This window comes from Mauremys reevesii, linkage group 3 (genome assembly GCF_016161935.1).
Source record: "Mauremys reevesii isolate NIE-2019 linkage group 3, ASM1616193v1, whole genome shotgun sequence".
NCBI lineage: Eukaryota > Metazoa > Chordata > Testudines > Geoemydidae > Mauremys > Mauremys reevesii.
In genome coordinates, this window is record NC_052625.1 from 41,314,704 (window position 1) to 41,335,369 (window position 20,666).

At 46.1% G+C, this 20,666-nt stretch overlaps 1 long non-coding RNA gene across 2 annotated transcripts; it reads right to left on the reverse strand.

The window, feature by feature from the left end:
* Nucleotides 1-38: 38 nt before the first annotated feature.
* Nucleotides 39-20,644, reverse strand: LOC120400132. Of its 2 annotated transcripts, XR_005595552.1 has the most exons (4): nucleotides 19,910-20,644; nucleotides 19,214-19,648; nucleotides 5,696-5,855; nucleotides 39-418 (listed from the first exon to the last, which is right to left on the reverse strand). It is a non-coding gene; the product is annotated as an uncharacterized LOC120400132 (long non-coding RNA). The 2 variants fall into 2 exon arrangements; XR_005595551.1 differs by having other exon boundaries at nucleotides 19,214-20,644.
* Between the last annotated feature and the right edge of the window lie 22 nt (nucleotides 20,645-20,666).

Here is a 20,666-nt window from a genome sequence, read left to right on the forward strand (position 1 = left end):
CTACAGACTTTCCTATGTAACCTTGCACAAGTCACTTAGTCTCTCCATGCTTTCATTCCCATCAATAAAATAGGGATGATAGTATGTCACAGGCATGGTGTGAGCATAAATACCTTAACAGACTGGGAGGTGCTCAGCTACTGTAGAGATGGGGGCCTTGGAAGTACTTTAGATAAAACACAATTTTGTTCTGTTTGTACTGGGGCATGGCGAAAGGAGTACAAGCCTCCAAATTTGGCCTATGTATTATTATTAGCACTTATAAAGCACCTGTCAACATGGTATTTGTCACTTATGTCATGTAAATAAACAGTGGGCTTGATTATTCATAGCCCAGTACCTTGTGTAGTCATTTATACCAAGGCATTGTGAGTGCATCTCAGTGGTAGGTGATGTTTGGAGAGCAGGATCGTAGAAGCTATAGATGAGAAAGGCATTAAATTATTGAGACCATCCTTGATATATCAACTATATATCAACTATCCAGTGTAGTGTCAGATTATGTCTGGATTTTCAAATCCCGGGCTGCTGCACCCACCCTGATACATGAGTGCATAGAATCCCATCTTCAGCTTTGAATGAGAATTTTAACACTGTTTTTAAGTGCTTTTTCTGAAGATCTTATTACTTTGGTAGGTGCACCAGCACTAGGTATTTGTATACTCGGAAGCTGTGCAAATGGAGAAATAGGGAGCTCCAGAAGGTTTATGGAAGTAGCGTGTGCTTTCTGAGTCAATGGTGCCGGAGCCCTGGAGCAATTTTTATAGTGGGGGTGCTAATGATGAAAACCATGTATTAGATGTTTGTTATTACTACATCAAGCCAGGGGGTGTGACGCACCCCCAGTTCCAGCACCACTGCAATGGTGGAATGGAGATGTGTGGCACCCATTGTGCTTTTTGCAGTTAAGTTTCTTGCATCCCTGATGGCTACTGGAGAAATAGCAATGCCTCACTCCCACCTTTTCATGTTCTCTGTATGTGTATATATATCTCCTCACTATATGTTCCATTCTTCGCATCCGATGAAGTGGGCTGTAGCCCATGAAAGCTTATGCTCAAATACATTTGTTAGTCTCTAAGGTTCCACAAGTACTCCTGTTCTTTTAGCAATGCCTCCGTGATTAATAATGATACATTTACTCAAATTCTCAAGATGTCCTCCTGAAAGGATCTTCCTATAAATCTTATGGAAGAGCCATAAAAGGACTTGGCATCTCTGCTCGACCAAGTGCTGTGGTGAATTGGGGAGAAATCAATTTAATATTATATGTATGTTTTTGCTGAATGATTGTATTGGCAGATAGGAGGCATGGGATGCTGTTTGCTCAGCAGATATTAAAGTGATACACATGTAATAAACAATCTCATCTGCTACTTGCCAAGCTGCAACCTCCCTCACTCAAACTTTTGTGGCCAGAGCAAGTAAAGTGCTGAGCAGCCTCAACTCCCAATGGTTTTAGAGGGACCTGGACAGTGCTCAGCACCTTACAGCGTCTTGTCCTTCATTTTTTTTATATTGGCTTCCAAATTCAAACCAGAGAGGAAGGTAAAGCCGTTTCCTTCCACCCCCAAAAGTGAAGGCTGCTATTTCCTTCATCTAGTGATCTCTTTTGCTTTGCTTTTCTCCTAGCTTTCCAAGCCTGCTGTCAGTTGGCCTGCAGAACTGAGGTTAGCGGTTAGCAGGCAGCTGTACTCTGTGTTGCTGTCATTGCTCTGAAGTTATTGCCACAGATTCCAGGATGACGCTTTTTTTCATTTCCTTCTTTGCTGCCATTTTTCTTCACAGCAGCAAGTGCATGCCCTGGCAGATAATATTCAGGAGTGCTACTTACACTGCTGTTTGGGGGTTTTGTGGTTTCACATTTGATTACAAAGACTGTCTTTTAATAGATGCTGAAACACAGTTTAGAGTTGAACATGTTTTCTCTAGGCAGCTTTGTGCATCTTGCACTGGGGTCCATGTTAAAGGCCAAATTTAGAAAGGACACTGGTAATGAAGGAGTGAGAGCATGTGCTAAGGGTTCCAAGAAGTGTGATTCAGTGTAACTTAACTGAAATAAGGGGTAATCATGGATGCTGAGCCAAAGCAGGGGGTAAATTAGGGCCCCATTGTGACTTTTCGGCATAACCCCCAGTTCGGAGAAGTGCACAGCTGCACCACCCAGCAGGAGTATGAAGGGGCGGCTCCAGGCACCAGCACGCCAAGCGTGTGCTTGGGGCGGCAAGCCACGGGGGGCGCTCTGCCGGTCGCCGTGAGGGCGGCAGGCAGGTTGCCTTCGGCGACATGCCTGCGGAGAGTCTGCTGGTCCCGCGGCTTCAGCGGACCTCCCGCAGGCGTACCGCCGAATCTGCGGGACCGGGGACCTCCCGCAGGCAAGCCTCCGAAGGCAGCCTGCCTGCCGTGCTTGGGGCAGCAAAATACCTAGAGCCACCCCTGGGAGTATGTCCACAGCCCTGCCCCTTGGGAAGGGGCACCATGTGCGTCCCTATGTGGCCATCCAACTCCGCCAGCAGGCTACAGAGTGGAGGCAGGGTAATGGCTCTGTGCCCTCCCTCCTCTTTGGGATGGCTTTTGACCCAGGAAGCACAAGCAGGAAGAGGCCCCTGTGCTGAGTAGCGTGTAATTACAGCCCACTCATGCGCAGGGGTTGCCAAAGGAAGGCTTTTCCCCACATGCTGACTATGTTGCCTACTGTCCCAGCCCCTGCTTTACACACCCACATGTGGGCTTAGCACAGTCCAGCTCTCACTCTGTTTAGATATGAGTAATATCCTGTTGTTTCTTGGCAGCCCTATTCTCTCTATCTCCCAGTATTTCTCAGGGAGTATATGCAATACCCTCTGAGAGCAAGTAGCAGTGAGCATGGTCCCAGGTATGCCTGGGAGCTCCTGAGGCATTGTGCGTGGAATACTTCCCCTTTATTGTTCAGATTAATGGTGTTCCGGCAATCTGCCTCCTGCACACCGGTGGCATGATTGACTTGTACATTTACTATCAACATTTCACAGAACAATAGAACTGCCCCCCATCAAAATGTTCTGTCCTGCTCTAATGCTTTCTGTCCATACAACATGACAAGGCTGAGAGATAAGCAGACAAGCCAGGGCAGGCCCTTTAGCAACGGAGAATGTTGGCGATCAGAGTAGCCGGGAGAATGTGCAGGCAGGAACGTGGAATCTCATGAAATCATTGAGGCAGTCTGGTCTAGGGTTTGAATTGTTCAGCCGGTGTTTGTGTTTTCTCCAGGAGAGAGTGGGAGGCTTGTGAATCCAGTGCTGTGTGGCTTCACTTCTCTCTCTGGCCTTGTGCCTAAGTCTTCTAGGTAAATATTACAGTTAATCTTCACTTTTCTTTATCTGCCAGATGTTAAATTGTAAATTACCTCAGGGGAACTAGGATGAGTTTTGTATTTTCCATCTAAATACATTTTTAAAAAAATGAAACCTGTTTAATAATTTGTAAATAAATATTGGTTGAACTTCTGACCCGCATTGGGGGTCCGTAGAGGCCAGGATTTCACCCACTTGAGCAAGGAGGTCTTTTGAAGGATGGTTGAAAAAATATGCAAGGGGTTTGTTAGTATTAGCACTATGCTGTTTCTGGTTGCTAATAGTAGTTGTGTGATTGAATGTCTAAGTGGTAGGTGCAGGTTTTTGTATATTTCAAGTATTTTGTTGTCAAATAGGCTTGTGTTTTAATTTCTGTGCAGACACCCAGCATAATAGGTGAGGATTTGACAATAAATCTAAACAAATTAATAAAATGGGAGAGAGTGGCAAACTGGAGGGAGCTCAGAGAAGACCATTAAAAATGGCAGTATTGAGGGGCTGACTTCTAGAGAAAGATCTAAATATTTATAGTTTGGGTAAGCAATGTGTAAGAGAGGACTTTCTGACTGAAGAGTGTGAACACCAAAAGGAAGAGGAATTATTTAGGGCAGTACTTTGAGGCACAAGTATATGTGATGGGGGATGACCAGTGTCCCAAGTAAAGTAGTGTGAGACTGGGAGCTTTAATAAGTTGGCTGCACAAAGCAGTAGAAAATGTACTGCAGGGGACAGCTGTGCACAGGCAGGGGAAATAGACTGGATTTCCTCTTAGTTCTTTGCAAATTCTAATTTCTGTAATTTTATATCATTCCAATGGGTGCTCAGTTATGCTACACTTTTTCTTATTGTTTGTGCTGTGTGATATAATATTGAATGGTGTCTGTCTCTATACAGTAGGGCCTTTTGGACTCATCTCACTTCAGGTGTATGAAAAATATTTTTCTTATACTAGAAGTAACTTTGTTGCTTGTTGTTGCTTAGAAATGAATATATATTTTTGCCCAGTGTGTACCAGGATGCTGTTGACAATACCCCAACATTACCACATGTTCCCTCTATCACCACAGAAGCCCAGGCCAATAATGATCAGGAGGCACAACTGGACACTGTACAACAGAGAGAGGTCTTTCACAACCAGAAGCAGTCTCCAAAGGGGGCAAGATCAGCCACCACGAGGAGCAGCAGCTGGCACACGTCAGACAGGCCTAAGGAGCTGATACTGAGTTGGAAAAGATGCAGATAGACTTTATGCGTTGATGATGTTGAAATACCAACATGTGGAGAATGAAAAGCAATGGCAACATGAGGAAGAGATGGAGCAGATGCATCAGCATGCACTGGGGGTGCATGCTGGGTCCCCATAGCTGTTGCTCTGAGGAAGAGCAACATGCACTCTGCCTAATATATGGTGGATGGCCGGCCTTAGGGAAAATGGCATCCTGGGCGAACTTGTATTTTAGCACCCCCCATATCACCCCTGGCCCCCACGGGCTCCCTGGGCTTCTTCCACCCCATCACCTCTGGACTCTGCTGCCTCCTCCAGTGTTTAATTTGTATTGAAAGAGATGCCAGAGCTCAGACCTGGCACAAATTAAGCACTGGCAGGCTGACCTGATACTGGTGGGTGCTGGCTGGGCGCTCAGCTCTGAAGGCAATGTGTTAAGTATAAAGAAGTAATGCTGGTACTGTTTAATATGTTTAATTAGTTGTTTTAATAATGTGTTTTTGAAGTAATGTTAAGTAAATTACTGGCTTTAATAGAATCTAATATGGAGTATATGAACTATGACCCTTGGACTCTATCTTTGTAAGCAGACTTGTTTAAAACTTGGACACTGGAGTCCTCTGGCTCAAACGGGACTGAACCAGCTTTTCCTGCCAAAGCCAACCCCTAACATTCTATTCCCGCAAAATTTTTCCTGCCTTAGGGTACATCCAGCCTACCCACCAGATCGGCGGGTAGCGATCGATCTCCAAACGTGCTCCCATCGACTCCAGAACTCCACCAGGGAGAGCGGCAGAAGCAGGGTCGACGGGGGAGCTGTGGCCGTCAATCCCGCGCCGTGAAGACGGGAGGTAAGTCGAAATAAGATACGTCAACTTTGGCTATGCTATTCCCGTAGCTGAAGTTGCATATCTTACATCGACACCCCCACCCTCGCCAGTGTAGACAAGGCCTTAGAGATTATATAAGATCTTGTTCAGTGCTTGCGTGGGGCTGTCCATTCCAGCGGCAGCGCGTGCACAGTCGGGTCTTCCCACCACTACAGAGCTAGAGAGAGTGCTATCTATCCCGCAGCGAGGTTGAGGAAGGAGAGGCCTGTCATCACTATCCCCGCCACAGAGAACCGAATCCATCTTACCTGTGGAGGGTCTTGTTTTTCTGGTGTCCATCATCCCAGAGGGTCTCCCCCCCGCGACGAAGTCCAACAGTCTTCAGGACTCCCCAGTAATCCTCCTCAAAGACTCTAAATCAGCCGGAGAGTAGAAGGCCCTGGGCTTCGCATCTGTACACTGTGTCCACTACACTTAAATTATAGGAAAGGTTTCTGTATTGTGGTTTCTTTATTGTTTTTCTGAATACCAAGGAGGTTTTGTGGGTCTGAGCTTCAAGTTCCTAAAGCCAGTCACTGATTCACTGTATGTTTATGTCTGTGTTTCTTCCCCCCATTTTTCCCAGTTTTCTGTATCTTTACCCTTAATACACTTACCTTTGTTTGCACCATGGTATCTTGTCTTTTCTTCATTTTGTTACATCACACAGGGAGGGAGGGACACCCTTATTGTAAGCTAAATCTACCAGTGACAGATATGGAAGGGAGTTGAGTCTGTCCTTCTGGGAAAAGGGGCTTTCCTTTGATCTCCCCTCTACCATTTCTAAAGCTTTCCTTCTTGAAGCGTTGCCTTATTCCCCTTGAGGTAACAAATGACACCTCCAGCAGCAGCGCGGAAGTGAGGGTGGTGCGGTATATGGTGTATCACTATCTACTACTACCCTTACTTCTGCACTGCTGCTGTGGGTTGTGGTGCCTGTTGCTCAGCATGTGGCTGTCACATGGGGGCCGTATCTTCCAGAACCAAACCGAGGCCCCTCCTGCAGCCCTCTGGCTACTCCTGTCTGGCCAGGGGCGCCATTTCAGATTTTGGTGGGGAGGAGGGAAGGCAACTTTAAACATGATTCCAGGGGATACTAAGGCACCTGAAAACTCTAGGGTTCTTTTGCAGATAACTTGGAAATTAGCTGTTGATTTCACCATACACACACAAATCCACAAACATATTTCCATCAGTAATAACTGAAATTTACAGATAGGGAAAACAAGAAAAATGCTGCTTGAGAACTTTAGTGATATAAACTTCTGAATTGGGCTTGTTACAAATGGACTAGAGAATGAATACTTAAATTAACAAATCTTTTCTGGTTTTAGGATATTTAGTTTGTATATCTTGACATGTGACATTGACACTTAGTGGGTTTTGCAGTATTGTTGTAGCCATGTTGGTACCAGGATCTGAGAGCCACAAGGCCGATGAGGTAATATCTTTAATTGGACCAACTGTGGTTGGAGAAAGAGACAAGCTTTCAAACCCCACAGAGCTCTTCTCCAGGGCTGTGGAGCCACAGGTGCTGACTTTTCAAACCACTGGGGGTGCCCCAGGACCCATCCTCACTCCACTCCTTCCCCCAAGTCCCCATCCCCACCCCATCTCTTTCCACCGCTCCTTCAACCCCTCCACTGAGTGTGCTGCATCCTCACTCCGAACAGCGGAAGGCACAGGGAGGGAGGGGCTGATCCGTAGGGCCCACCAGCAGGCAGGAGGCGCTGGGGGAGGTGGGGGGTGAGCTGATAGGTGGGCTGCCCCCCGTGCGTGCTCCAGGTCTCTTTCACCAACCAAAGTTGGGCCAAAGAAAGATAATACCTCACCCACCTTGTCTCTCTTTTTGTGCTTTAAAGTTCAGCTCTTTGAATCTCAACTTCAACTGTCATTAACATTTATCTGACCTCCCCCATAACTTCCCACAACTGAAAATTAAAAATTATAAAAATACAAAAAAGCTTAAAAATAAACAATTGATATTACTCATCAAAGTTATAAAAAATTGTATTCTACCAAGCCTAGTTATAAGCCACCAGAGCAGCAGGATTGAAGCATGGCGGGAGGGGGGACAGGGATGGGGAAGAGCCTATCCGCACTAGAGTTATCGCCCAGTTTAAGGGGCTGAACTATAAATCGCAACAATCACACACTGTCCTCACGCTAACAGCAGGAACCCCAGCGACTTCCAGAGGAGTAATGAGGTTTGCAGGATATGGGATTAAGTCAGAGATGCGAGTAAAGAAAGGAGTTTCTTATTCTTGCTGCAATATAGAAATGTGCACACCACTTTTCCCAACAGCTTAGACAAGGCCCGGCCCCAGGGAATCTCAGTATACTGTTAAATATAAGTAGTGGAAACAGAAACAGTTAAAAAAAGAAAGCCGGAGCATGTGGATTTGCAATCAGAAATTGAATAGAAGGTAAAGTGGTTTCAAGGAGGTCACAGCGGGCAGGCAGGCACCACCTACTTAATGGTTAATCTGCCATTAAAATTAAACTAGGGAACCACTGTGCTGGGAACACCCCTGGGACAGGGCACAGCACAGTGAGTCAGCATGCTTCTCCCCCACCCACTGTAGTCCCCATTCCCACTCCTATTCAGATTGGGAGGGGGGGCACATGGGGGAGCTGATCTCACACCCATTTATCTCCTGTGCACCCACCTGCCTGGCTTGGGGGAGGCAGCCCTTGGGACCAAGCTGTCTGTTACAGCTGTCCCCCTACTCCATTTTGTTTTTGTTCTCCTCCTGTGGCCGCCCCTCCCTGGCTGTTAAGTTGTTTACCAGGGCCACTGCCCTTCTCAAAGGGAGGGCCCCTTAAGTTGTTTAACAAGAGCCATTGCCCTTCTCAAAGGGATGGCCACTTGTGCTGCGTGCTAAGTGGGACCACTGCCCTGTTCAAAGGGTTAGTCCTGTTATCACCTTGTTAAACCTGGGCTTGGTGTAGGGTAGGCAATGTCCAGAGCTGCAAGACCTAAAGGCCAAATAGCTGAGCATATGAGTCATACCTGGGGGCTCAGAACTTGCCCAGACATGAACTATGCCTACCTGCAGTCTTTTCCCTGCCTTCTCTCCTCCCTGTGAGAAGGGGAACCAATCAGAGTTACTGGCGGGAAGCTGCCTAAGTTTGCCTTTATAACCAGACATTTTCTGATCAGACTTTAGAAAGGTTCCTGCATTGCTGCCTGGTCTGATCAGCCAGGGGTTCTGGGGGGTCCTTTCTCCACTCCCGTTTTATTTTTGAGCTTACCCCCGTTTTTTAACTCCCCTCCCACGAACAACGAATTTTGCCTGGAGATCTCCTGATTATTGTGAACGAATTGAGTCCTCTCTGTATCCTCTGATGCTGAAACTGCTGTGCCTGCTTCTGCCTTTGCTGCTGTCCTGGGGATTGGTAAGAACTCCCTCTTGCAAACTTCCCCTGTCCTGGCTGCTGGCTCTGTTTCCCCAACAGACAGACCTAAGCTAACTCCGTGGTCTGTGCTGCTAAAAAATAAGCCTGTGCCACTGCCAAGCTGTGCCTCCCTGGATTCTATCCTGGGCAGCCCACTTGCAGTTGTCCCACTGCTGCAGCCACACCCTCTAAAACTACCCTTAGCATAAGGTGCACCCATTAAGTTAGGTTTAGCATTATACTCTGTAAATTAGGCTTAGAGAATTGTTGCATTGTGTTTTGTTACTTGCTGATTTGTGTAGTCTTGGTTAAGTTAGATCATAGATAAGATTTTGCTGTGTTCTGTATAATTGTAATTAAGTCTGTCTTCCCACTGCCAACCCCCCTCCCCCAAACTTCTCTGTGTTTCCCTACCTTGTTACACTCTCTCTGCAGCTTAAACTTACAGCCTGTTTGTTCTCTGTGTTTCACTGAGTTTAAATCTCTAGCATAAAACTCCATTGGTTACTTTTTCCTCTCTGATACACCTCACGTTCTACATTTACACCACTGTGACACATTTTTACCTAAAATTGTTTGTTATAACATATTTTTCCATAACTGTTAGTTGATTATATGCTGCTGTAACACACCCTTTACATAGAAATTGTTAGCTACCTGTTACATTTATATTTCTGTGTTAATTGGTTACCCACTATATTGTATCCCACTGTATTGTACCCAGTGATTTCCCTACACACACACACCCCGAATTTTCCCAACACCCCCCCAGTTTTGTGAGCTAGTTACATACCAATTTAGTGACTGTTTGGAAATCTGAATTTAAACTGAAACATTAATACACACTTTAAAAGCTTATATAGTGTATGATAAAATATGTGTATCTGAAAAAGTATAATAGATTTGAAAAGTATGAACATAGACTAGCTTCCTTGCTTCCTTATACAGCTGTTTTTTATGATGTCAGTGCATTCATTTCGGTGATGTTGGCCAACCTAATAATTTCAAATGATGATTTGTAAGCAAAGTCTAAATGAGTTCTCCCTGACAGCTAGTGATGAGCTGGGGCTGCGGGGAATGGCTTCAGGGCCAGATTATATTTACATTCACACCTAATCTACCTAGGTATCCAGCAAACAGAGCTGTGTTGTCCAAGTGATAGATTTTGGCTGGGGTTGGGTTACAAACCACTTGAATGTGGGGGTAAGAGGGGGATGAAATGTTGTTCTTATTGTATGAGTAAAGGGCAATAGAACTGTACTTAGCCTGTGATGATTTGAAGGCATCAAGAGAGAGGGTGGGGACCTGTCCCTCTCCACTGTTTAAAGACAGAGCTGATTAGGCTCCATAGATAGTCTTTTGTTCTGTTAAGTGACCACTGCAGCCGAAATCACTGACAATCAGGTCTAAGTGAGGGGCATGTTAAATAAACATTTGTTTGTTGGACTATATTTTAGTCACTTTGCTCCAGAATGCTAGATTTGTGACTGGGAATGGAAACTTATATAAATATGTTTCCCAGTAGGCCAAGATATTTAAAATGCAGTATTTGCCAAGGTTGTTATCTCACATTGTTGCTATCTTGGGAGGTCATTATGTTGGGGAGTTTCTGTACTAAACATTTTTATTATAATTAATTTTACATAAGAATGGTCATACTGGGTCAGACCCATGGTCCATATAGCCCAGTACCCTGTCTTACAACAGTGGTCAAGGCCAGGTGCTTCAGAGGGAATGAACAGAACAGGTCATCATCAAGTGATCCATCCCCTGTTGCCCATTCCCAGCTTCTGGCAAACAGGCTAGGGACACTCAGAGTATGGTGTTGCATCCCTCTCATCCTGGCTAATAGCCACAGATGGACCTGTTCTCCAGGAATTTATCTAGTTCTTTTTAAAATCCTGTTATAGTTTTGGTCTTCACAGCATCCCCTGGCAAAGAGTTCCCTGGGTTGACTTTATATTGTGTGAAGAAATACTTCCTTTTGTTTTTTTAAAATCTGCTGCCTGTTAATTTCATTGGGTGACTGCTAGCTCTTGTGTTATGTGAAGGATTAAATAAAATTTCCTTATTCACTTTCTTCTTAGACCTCTATCATATACCCATTAGTCATCTCTTTTCTAAACTGAAAATTCCCAGTCATTTTAATTTCTTCTCCTGTTTCATACCCCTAATCATTTCAGTTGCCCATCTCTGTACTTTTTGCATTTCCAGTATGTCTTTTTTGGGATGAGGTAACCAGATCTGCACACAGTATTCAAGGTGTACATGTGCCATGGATTTATATAGAGGCAATATGATATTTTCTGTCTTATTATCTATCCCTTTCTTAAAAAAGCAAAGGTTTCAGAGTAGCAGCCGTGTTAGTCTGTATTGCAAAAAGAACATAAGCTTTCGTGGGCTACATCCGATGAAGTGGACTATAGCCCACAAAAGCTTATTCTCAAATAAATTTGTTAGTCTCTAAGGTGCCACAAGTGCTCCTGTTCTTTTTAAAAAAGCAAACAGAATGTTGGGAATCACTGACTGCCGCTGCACACTGAGTGGATGTTTTCAGAGAACTATCCACAATGACTGCAAGATCTTTCTTGAGTGTTAACAGCTAATTCAGACTCCTTCATTTTGTATGTATAGTTGAGATTGTTTTCCAGTGTACATTACTTTGCATTTATCAACATTAAATTTCATCTGCCATTTTTGTTGCCCAGTCACCCAGTTTTATGAGATCCCTTTGTAATTCTTCGCAGTCTGCCTGGGATTTAACTATCTTGAATAGATTTGTATCATCTGCAAATTTTGCCACCTCACTGTTTACCCATTTTTCCAGATCATTTAAGAATATGTTGAACAGCACTGGTCCCAGTACCGACCCCTCAGGGATACCACTATTTATCTCTCTCCGTTCTGAAAACTGGTAATTTATTCCTATCCTTTGTTTCCCATCTTTTAACCAGTTACTGATCCATGAGAGGACTTTCCTCTTACCCCATGATGGCTTACTTTTCAAAAGTCAATTTAAATTAAATACTTTTTTTAAATGTATATTTTTTTAGAAATCTAGACCTGTTATGTGTTTTGGTGTAACTTGCATTATTCTTATGTTAAATTTGCATAATCCTAACAAAACATTTACTTTATTCATATCTCTTTTATATATCTCATTGGTCAAACTGTAAATTCGAACACCCCCCCTAATTCCAATTCCTGGGGAAACCACTGATTGTACCCCACTATTGAACCCCCCCTACTGTTCACTAAAAGAAACCCCTCCCCAGTTGTCTACCTTAACAAACCCCATACCCCTCACTATTGAATTTTCCCTGTTTTTGCATTTTATTAATAAAGTTTATTTTGCACCCCACCAGTGCAGTAATTGTCCCCCAAGATCCCCTACCTGCTGGCAGGGACACAAGCGAGTGAAGCTTCTGAGCCAGGGAGCAGAGAGGACTCTTACCCCCCACCCAACAGCTTATGTCACACCTCCCTTCCCCAGGCAGCCTCCCCGTTACCCTCAGTCAATTCCCCTGTGGGAAAACAGCTGTTTCTCCCCTACCTCTCACTGCAGAGCTGAGGCAGCAGCCCGTCCCTACTGCTTCCCGCTATTTGGTGCACATGCTGTTTGTTTACCTCTCCTGATCCCAGGCTAGGGTTGCCAGGTGTCCACTTTTTGACCCATTAAAAGTCGGTTGGCAGTGCTGTGGGGCTAAGGCAGGCTAGTCCCTATCTGTCCTGGCACCACACTGCACCCCGGAAGCGGCCAGCAAGTCCGGCTCCTAGGTGGGAGTTTGGGGGGGCCCTGGGGCTCCATGTGCTGTCCCCGCCCTGAGCACTGGCTCTGCACTCCCATTGGCTGGGAACTGTGGCCAATGGGAGCTGGGGGAGTGGTGCCTGCAGGTGAGAGCAGCGTATGGAGCCCCCTGCCCCCACCCCCGGCCTAGGAGCTAGACCTGCTGGCCGCTTCCAGGATGCAGCATGGAGATAGGCAGGGAGCCTGCCTTAGCCCCACTGACTGGGAGCCACCCAAGGTAAGCCCTGCCCCAAACCTGAGCCCCAACCCCCTGCCCCAGCCCTGAGCCCCCCCCCAAACCCAGAGCCCCCCCCAAACCCCTCATCCCTGGCCCTACCCCAGAACCAGCACCCCCAGCCCAGAGCCCTCAACCCCTCCACACCCCAATCTACCTCAACCCGCAGCCCCCGGCAACATTCTGAATCCCTCAGCCTCAACCCCCAGCCTGGCTCCCCCTCCTGCACACTAAACCCCTTATCACCAGCCCCAGCCCAGAGCCCACATCCCCAGACAGAGCCCTCACCCCCTCTTGCACCTCAATGCCCTGCCCCAGCCCAGTGAAAGTGAGTGAGGGTAGGGGCGAGTCAGCCACCGAGAGAGGGGAAATGTAGTGAGCAGGGGGCGGGGCTGCATGGAAGGGGCGGGGCCTTGGGGAAGGGGGCGGTCCTAGGGTGTTTGGTTTTGTGCAATTAGAAAGTTGGCAACCCTAATCCGGGCTCCAGCAAGCATAGGACTCGGGAGGTGTAGGACTCGGCAGGCAAATGGTGGCAGAAAACTGCTGGGGTGTGTGTGACCCTGCATGCCCGCCCCCATGTGTCACCTCTCTGCAGGGAAGGGATGGGATGGATGGTAGCAGGTTCCAGCACCCCTGTTTAGCATGGTGCTCACCTGTGCGAAGCTAAGTGTGTGCTCCTGCTGGCAGTGCCAGGGGAAAGAGCAAGCTCTTTCCTGGACAAGTGGGGCTCTTAGGGGACAATAGTGTAGCAGGCCCATCCCCACCACAACCTCGATAGCAGGGAGGTTGCTCCAAGCCCCCAGCTGAGACACAAAGAGAAAAGCAGCTGGCACCCACATCCTTCCTCCTTCCCTGCACCAACCTCAGTCAGCCACCCATCCCAGAAATCAGATCAGGAGCCTCTTCCAGCACATCCCCACTCTCCATGGCTTCTAACACAGGGGGCCCTCTGTCCTGGGAGAGTGGGGAGCCCTAGGCACCCATCCCTGCTGCTCCCACCAGAGGAGTTACCTGAGTGCCTAGTCAAGCTGCAGCTTGGGGCCGCCCTCTCCAACGATGTGTGTTTCTCTCCCTGGCTGGCTGACTGCCTCCTTAAGTCCAGCTGGCTCTTAGTCAGCAGGTCAGGTCACGTGGGAGGTATCAAATGTGCCCCCCAGGGGCCTCCTTCAGTACATCGCCCTGGGCGATTGCCCCGATTGCCCTGGTCAAAAGCTGGCACTGTTGGGAACATCCCTTTGATGGTAACATGCTCCCATGGGGATGTGGCACGTAGACTGGCACAGGAGCCAGGCCCCCTCCCTAAGCCAGGTCTACCATACAAAGATTTGTCATAGCGATGAAAAAAAAAAATCACACACCTCACCCTCATAGCTCTACTAGCAAACTCCCTTCTTGTAGAAGCAGCTTATACAAGCAAAAGTGTCCTTTGCTGGTATAACTTATGTCATTCAGGGAGGTGGTTTAACTATACTGGCAACTTTTGCTGGTATAAGCTGCATTTCCACTAGGGGGCTTGGTCAGTTTAGCTATACTGGCAGAGCCTTTGTAATGTTGAGTAGGCCCTAGGATCCTCTTGAAAACCAGTGTGAGAAGCTGTCTTGTGGTTTATGCACCAAAGAAGTTCCCTATGCCTATCTAAGTACATATATGGGCCTCATCTCATCATATATGGTTGTGAGGCACTCAAATACATGCATAGATTTCTTCCCAACACACCTGGGAGGTATTATCCCCATTTTATAGTTGGGAGATTGAGGCACAGGGAGAGACAGCTTAGTATTTATTGGGGCCCTGGGCACAAAGAACATTTGGGCCCCAAAACTCCATTAAAAACCCTTGCTGGCCCATTTTTAACATGGGCATAAATTGGGGGGAGCAGGAGCCATGTTGCCTGCCCAAAGTGAAGCCTCCGGCAGGCGCGGAGTGGCACTGGTGGGGGCTGCACTTCATGGCTGCGGAGCTGATCACCTTATTAGCTCACCCGTCATGAAGCGTAGCCCCTGCCGGTGGCACCAGCCTCTTCCTGGTATAGGGACTAGGCCTGGCTCCTCTCACTGGCCCCACCCATGCTCCTCCTCTTCCCCACGAAACACTACCCCGGGCCAGACAGAAGTTGGAGCTGGGCCATGGTAAGAGCCGCCCATGGATCCCCAGGGAGCAGGGACAGGGACAGTGGCTGCCCTCAGGGACCCCAGTCCCCGCCCAGGGCAGGTGGAGGGTCTGGGGCTCCCCACAGCGGCCCAGGCCTCTACCTGGCTTCAGCTTCCAGCCTGGCCAGGGGGTGGGACCTCACGGGGAAGAGGAGGAGCAGGGGGTGGGGCCATGGAGGGGGATGGGGCATTGTGTCTCCCCCTCTACACTTCTACCGAGGTTCTGGGGCCCTGGGCATGGGCCCTGTGTGTTAATCCACCTAGATTAAATGACTAGAATAAATGATTTACCCAAGTCTGCGTGAGCCAAGAATTGAATCCTGGTCTCCTGAGTCCTAATCCTGTGCTCTATCCCTAAGCCATCCTTCTACCTCTCTGTGCTCATTTGCTGAAGAGTGCTGCAGAAGCAAGATGTATCTTTTCAAATACATTAAATCTGTATCGCAGCACTCCTGTCTGTGCAATATTTGTAAATAAAGGTTGTGGGCTCAACTCAGTAATGCTGCTGACGCAAGGATATGGCTGTTTCAAGTAACGGTGGCATGTGCAGTGACCAAGCATGCACAGTGCCCAAAGCCAATATTCCCTGCTTCACTGTCTCATTAATGGTAGCACTGCTTCTCTTATTTTTCAGTTCATCAATCGATCTAAAGAATATTTTAACGTCTCTCAGCATTTGTGCTGCATTCTTCCATATGGTGCTTTGATGACTGCACTAGACAGAAGAGTGAATTTCCTGCAGCTAAGCACAAGTCTCGTGGGTGTACATTACAGCTACAGACAGGAATGACTGGGGTGTGCTGAGAAGAGGTGACTTAACATTGCAATGTAACTCATTCCTTTTCCACAGCTTGCTTGAGGAACCCAGGACCTACTCCTGCCTCAGCATTTTGGTGCCTCCTTTCTATATGCTGGTTTATCAAGGTCTGTATTCTTTGCACAGCAAAAGAACATCTCTTCCATTTTGTTATGAAACTTTGCTCTGCAGTGCTATTAGCATATCATAATTAATTGCAACATTCTGTGTTTTCCTTTGTGAGGTCTACATCAGTCATGATGGACACAATGGGGAATCAAACTATGAATATTTCTGGGACCCAATATCTAAACTATATTTTCAGGAGTAAAGGGTGATGGGATGATATGGGTATCATTTGACCTCACTGTACCAGGGATGTAAAAAACCCGACATAGCCAGATCTGCAGCTCATGTAAGCTGGCATAGCAATGTTCACTTCAATGGAGTCATGCCAGTTTACATAAGGATCTAGCCCAGAATACCATATAAATATGGAGATATTCTCCAACTCGCTGATGTACAAAGGGCAAAGTTGAATGCCCACTTAGCTGATAAATTAGGCTTAATTCTGGCAGCCCCAAGTCCAAATGGCTTCTCATGTGAACACTTTATGGCACATTGACAAACCTGTTTAGCTATCTTACAGGTCAGAGAGCTTGGAGCTTCCATGATTTCACTCATTGCTAATCCAGGCAGACAAAGAATTGAGCTCACTTCTGACATGCACAGTTAGAAGTGAACTCAACATGGCAAGCATTTTTTAAGCAAAGGCAATTTCTTGAACACTGGATCCAATATAATTCCCTCTAGTGAAAAGAGATAAGACAGGATTCTCCCAGGGGCAGGTATTGGGACAGTTACAGCAGAGTGATCCACTTAACCCAGTTGAAAGATAAGCCTAGAATGCTTGGACCTGATTCTCTAACAACATCCAGGGCAAAGATACCATCATTTTGATTTGGCAGCATTTGGCACTCACTTTGCCTGGGTGTAAATGACCATGCAAGGCAGTGGAGGAATGCACCTATTACGTGTCTGGACAGCCTTCAGATTGGTTGAGTGGAGGCTTGTAAGAGAGTTAAAGGAAATTGGTCTCACGTTCAATAAAGAGGTGCTGGAGAGGCTCTTTGTATAGTGACTTCAGATACAGTGAACACATTAAAAGTGGAATGGGGCCTGTTTTAACTTCTAAGAGGATATGTTTTTATATTGGGGTTTCATAGAATTGGGCTCTGGGCACAGACTGACACCGTGTGTGGACAACATGCTACTAATGATGCTGGCTGCTATAGCAAAAAACATACCATGTGTTCAGTTAAATCAGGAGTTCATTAGGTTTTGATTCAAAGTTTATTATTCCAGGCCTGAGGCACTTGTTCTTGATTTAGATTTAAAGCCACAATTGGCACTCAAAGCAAGTTTCACTATGAAAGACCTTGTCTGAGAGTTGGGTGTGTCCTTGCCCTTGCGGGCTTTGGGAGGATTGTCACAGGGGTAGTTCTTTTTGCAGCTGGACCCTAAGGGACCGCTTTCCAACTGCCCTCAGACCTTCAGGAAAAGGACACGCCTGCCCCCCTGTTGGGCTATGTAGTCATGTCCTTTTCAGAGAAGTGAAAGTCAGCAGAGGAGGAGATTTCCCTGGATGTTGGCCAATAACAGATAATTGTTATGCCCCAGCTTGAGGATATTGCAACTCCAGTTATATATCTTTATAGATAAGGTTGCTCTTACATTAATAGCAAAAGCTGTAAGAATGTCAGAGCTACCTTACAAAAGCTCACACTGTCTGGAATAATCGAGATATCAGTCTTTCCAAATGCGTCTATTGTCTAAAATTAGCATTTGCCATATCCCCAGGCAGGGAGCCCATCTCATATGTTGGGAAAGGGAGGACAGAAAGCTTAAGCTTCTTAAAGCCTATTTCTTGGGTAAAGAGGAAGATTGGCAATGGTCCTGAAGAAAGATGCATCATTCAAGAACCACATATGCGTCTATCAATCAAGCAGACCTATGTACAGGGCTGTATCTTCATAGGCCTGACAACAATGATTGTTTAGATACCTGCTCTTATCTTCCTACCCATTCTGGGAATAGGGATGGAGTGACAACTGGAGAGTGTAATAATCACAATATAGAACTCCTTACACTATGATCATACAAATTCCAAATTTTAGCCTAGTTACCCCCTCCTTAGTTGCTAGAATTGTTATTTCTTACTTGTTGAACACTAGAGCTGGTCAAACATTTTCTGAGAAAGCTACAACAAAAATGGTCTTGTTTGAAATATTCTACTTTCCAATAAAATGAAAAGAAAATGTTTTACCTAAAAAACAAAAAACAAAAATTAGTTTTCAATTTTTTAAAAAAAAATATTTTTTTTGTGATTTAAAAAAATACAGACGCTCCCCGGGTTGCACAAACTCAACTTACGGAAATCCAGACTTACAGAAAAAGTTCCGTAAGCACCTTTATTTTGGGGGGTGGGGGTGCAATTGTCGGAGATATATTCCCGACTTATGCAAAACCCGACTTATGCAAGGTGTTCCAGAACAGAACGCTTACGTAAGTCAGGGAGCTTCTGTACATTTTTCGTTTCTGTAGAATGTTTTTATGGAAAACACTCTCTCTTTTTTGACCAGGTTTACATATCCAGAGGTATTTGGCCCTATGTAGATGAAGACAGTTCTTTTCCCAAGGATATTACAATCTAGATCAGGGGTGGCTAACCTGTTGCTCCAAAACCACATGTGGCTTTTCAGAAGTTAATATGCGGATCCTTGTATAGACACCAACTCTGGGGCTGGAGCTAGAGGCAACAACTTTACAATGTGCCAGGGGGTGTTCACTGCTCAACCCTTGGCTCTGCCACAGGCCCTGCCCCCACTCCACCCCTTCCCACCCCCTTCCCTGAGCCTGCCATGCCCTTGCTCCTCCCCCACAGCCTCCTGCATGCCACAAAACAGCTCCATTTGAGTGCATGGAGTTTCACTCACTTATGTTAGGGCTGAATTTCATCCAAAAGGTGCTGAAAGAACAGCAAAATACAATGGAAGTGTAGCAATGCTTCTTAGTCTGGTGAGTTAAAGTTGACAGGTATATGGAAGAAGGTTTTAAGGAAGGACTTATAAAAGGTTGAAAATAATGTGCTTAAGCTGTCCAAGACAGTGTACACAATCTACATACATTGCATTCACTGAGTTTTCTTCTTTTTGGTACACATTTTTCCACTGTGTTAACACAATATTTAAAATGTCCACTCCATGCTGTGGTTTTATCTCCTGTTGCCTAGAAAGCTTCATTTATGGGCCAAATTCTAGGCAAGAGCCAGCGCATAACAGCCTAAAGGTTAACAGTATAAAAAAAAATACAGGGCAAGGGGTTAAGGGACAATAGTTTATATAATGTACAAAACCATACCTTTGTACTACCGTGCACAATCCATTGCAGGCATAGTCCTTGCACACATCCATCCTTGTATTACCAGAAGAGACTAGTGGAATTGATGTAAGGACCCCACCGCCCTAAATGGATCAATTCCCCTGTAGGGTCTATCACCTATTAGTTGCAGGTCAAATGAAACAGTCATTTTAAAAGCTGAAAACGGTCAGAAAGGTACATAACAATAGAGAAAAGGGCAATAAAACAAAACAGCTCAGTGGTTTTACAAGTACAGTTGACTTGAAGCCCAGACCCAACCCCTAAGCAATAGGGACACAACACAAATAAAATGTTAATGTTACTCAGTCTCTAGGAGTGACAGGAACTCAGGTGTAGATAGCTCACTCTTGTCTGTCTTGATTCTCACATAACTCAGGTCGAGACCTTGAGGACAGCTGTCAGAAATCAGGAACTCTAGATGGAACAGGAGATCTTCCTTAACGATGGACAACCAGATAAGCACAGGTGTTTTGATATTCCACTAAAACTTCTCTGTGGGGATGTCCAGCTGTTAACTTAAACTGAATAAGGCCAAAACTGAGCTTCTGATCTTTTCCTGATCCCACATCTCTGCTCTCCCCCCTCATCACCATGTATACCACCACGATCCTCCCAGTCACTCAGGCCTGTAATTTCAGCATCATCTTTGACCTGGCCCTCTTTCTAGACCCATACCTCCTTGTTGTGTTTAAGTGTTCCAACTTCTTACAGAACGATCCAGAGATCCAGCATTTTCTGTCTGTCCAGACTACCAAAGTTTCTCTTCCAGGCCCTTATGTTGTACCTCAAGTACTGTCATCTCCTTCTCTAGCTTACCTTGTCCTCCCCTTAGGTCCAGTCAAAACATTCCTGCGAGCATTATCTTCCTAGCTCCTTGTCTGCTCATGGCCCCCACCTCCACTTCACATCCCTCCACTGGCTTCCCACCACAACCTTGTCTGTGCCTTTATGGCCCTTCACCATTTAGCACCAATCAGATCTATCTGATCACATTGATGACCCCTGCCTTCACTCTACCACTCAATTCCTGCCACTCTGCTTTTCCTACAAGCCCTTCTCAGCACTACCTCTTCTCCATGCCACTCCTTAGTTGGAGGGAAACACTCCATCAAAATCCATATGGTCACCATGTTATCCTACTTCAAATCCCTACTTAAAACTTTCCACTCTCCATGAAGCCTACAAATCACTGCCAGCTGATCATTACTGGCATGTGGTAAGCCAGACTACTGCCTACTATTCATGCTGCCGCTGTGTGAAGGAACACAGTCTCATTCACTGAAGAAGCTGGAAGAAGGCTACAGAAGGAAAACAACTGCTCTAGTGCTTAAGGCTCTAGACTGGAATCAGGAGAACTGGGATTATCCCGGACTTTGCTACAGATTTCCCATGTGCTGTTGGGCACCTCACTTACACCAGAACTTTTGGACAA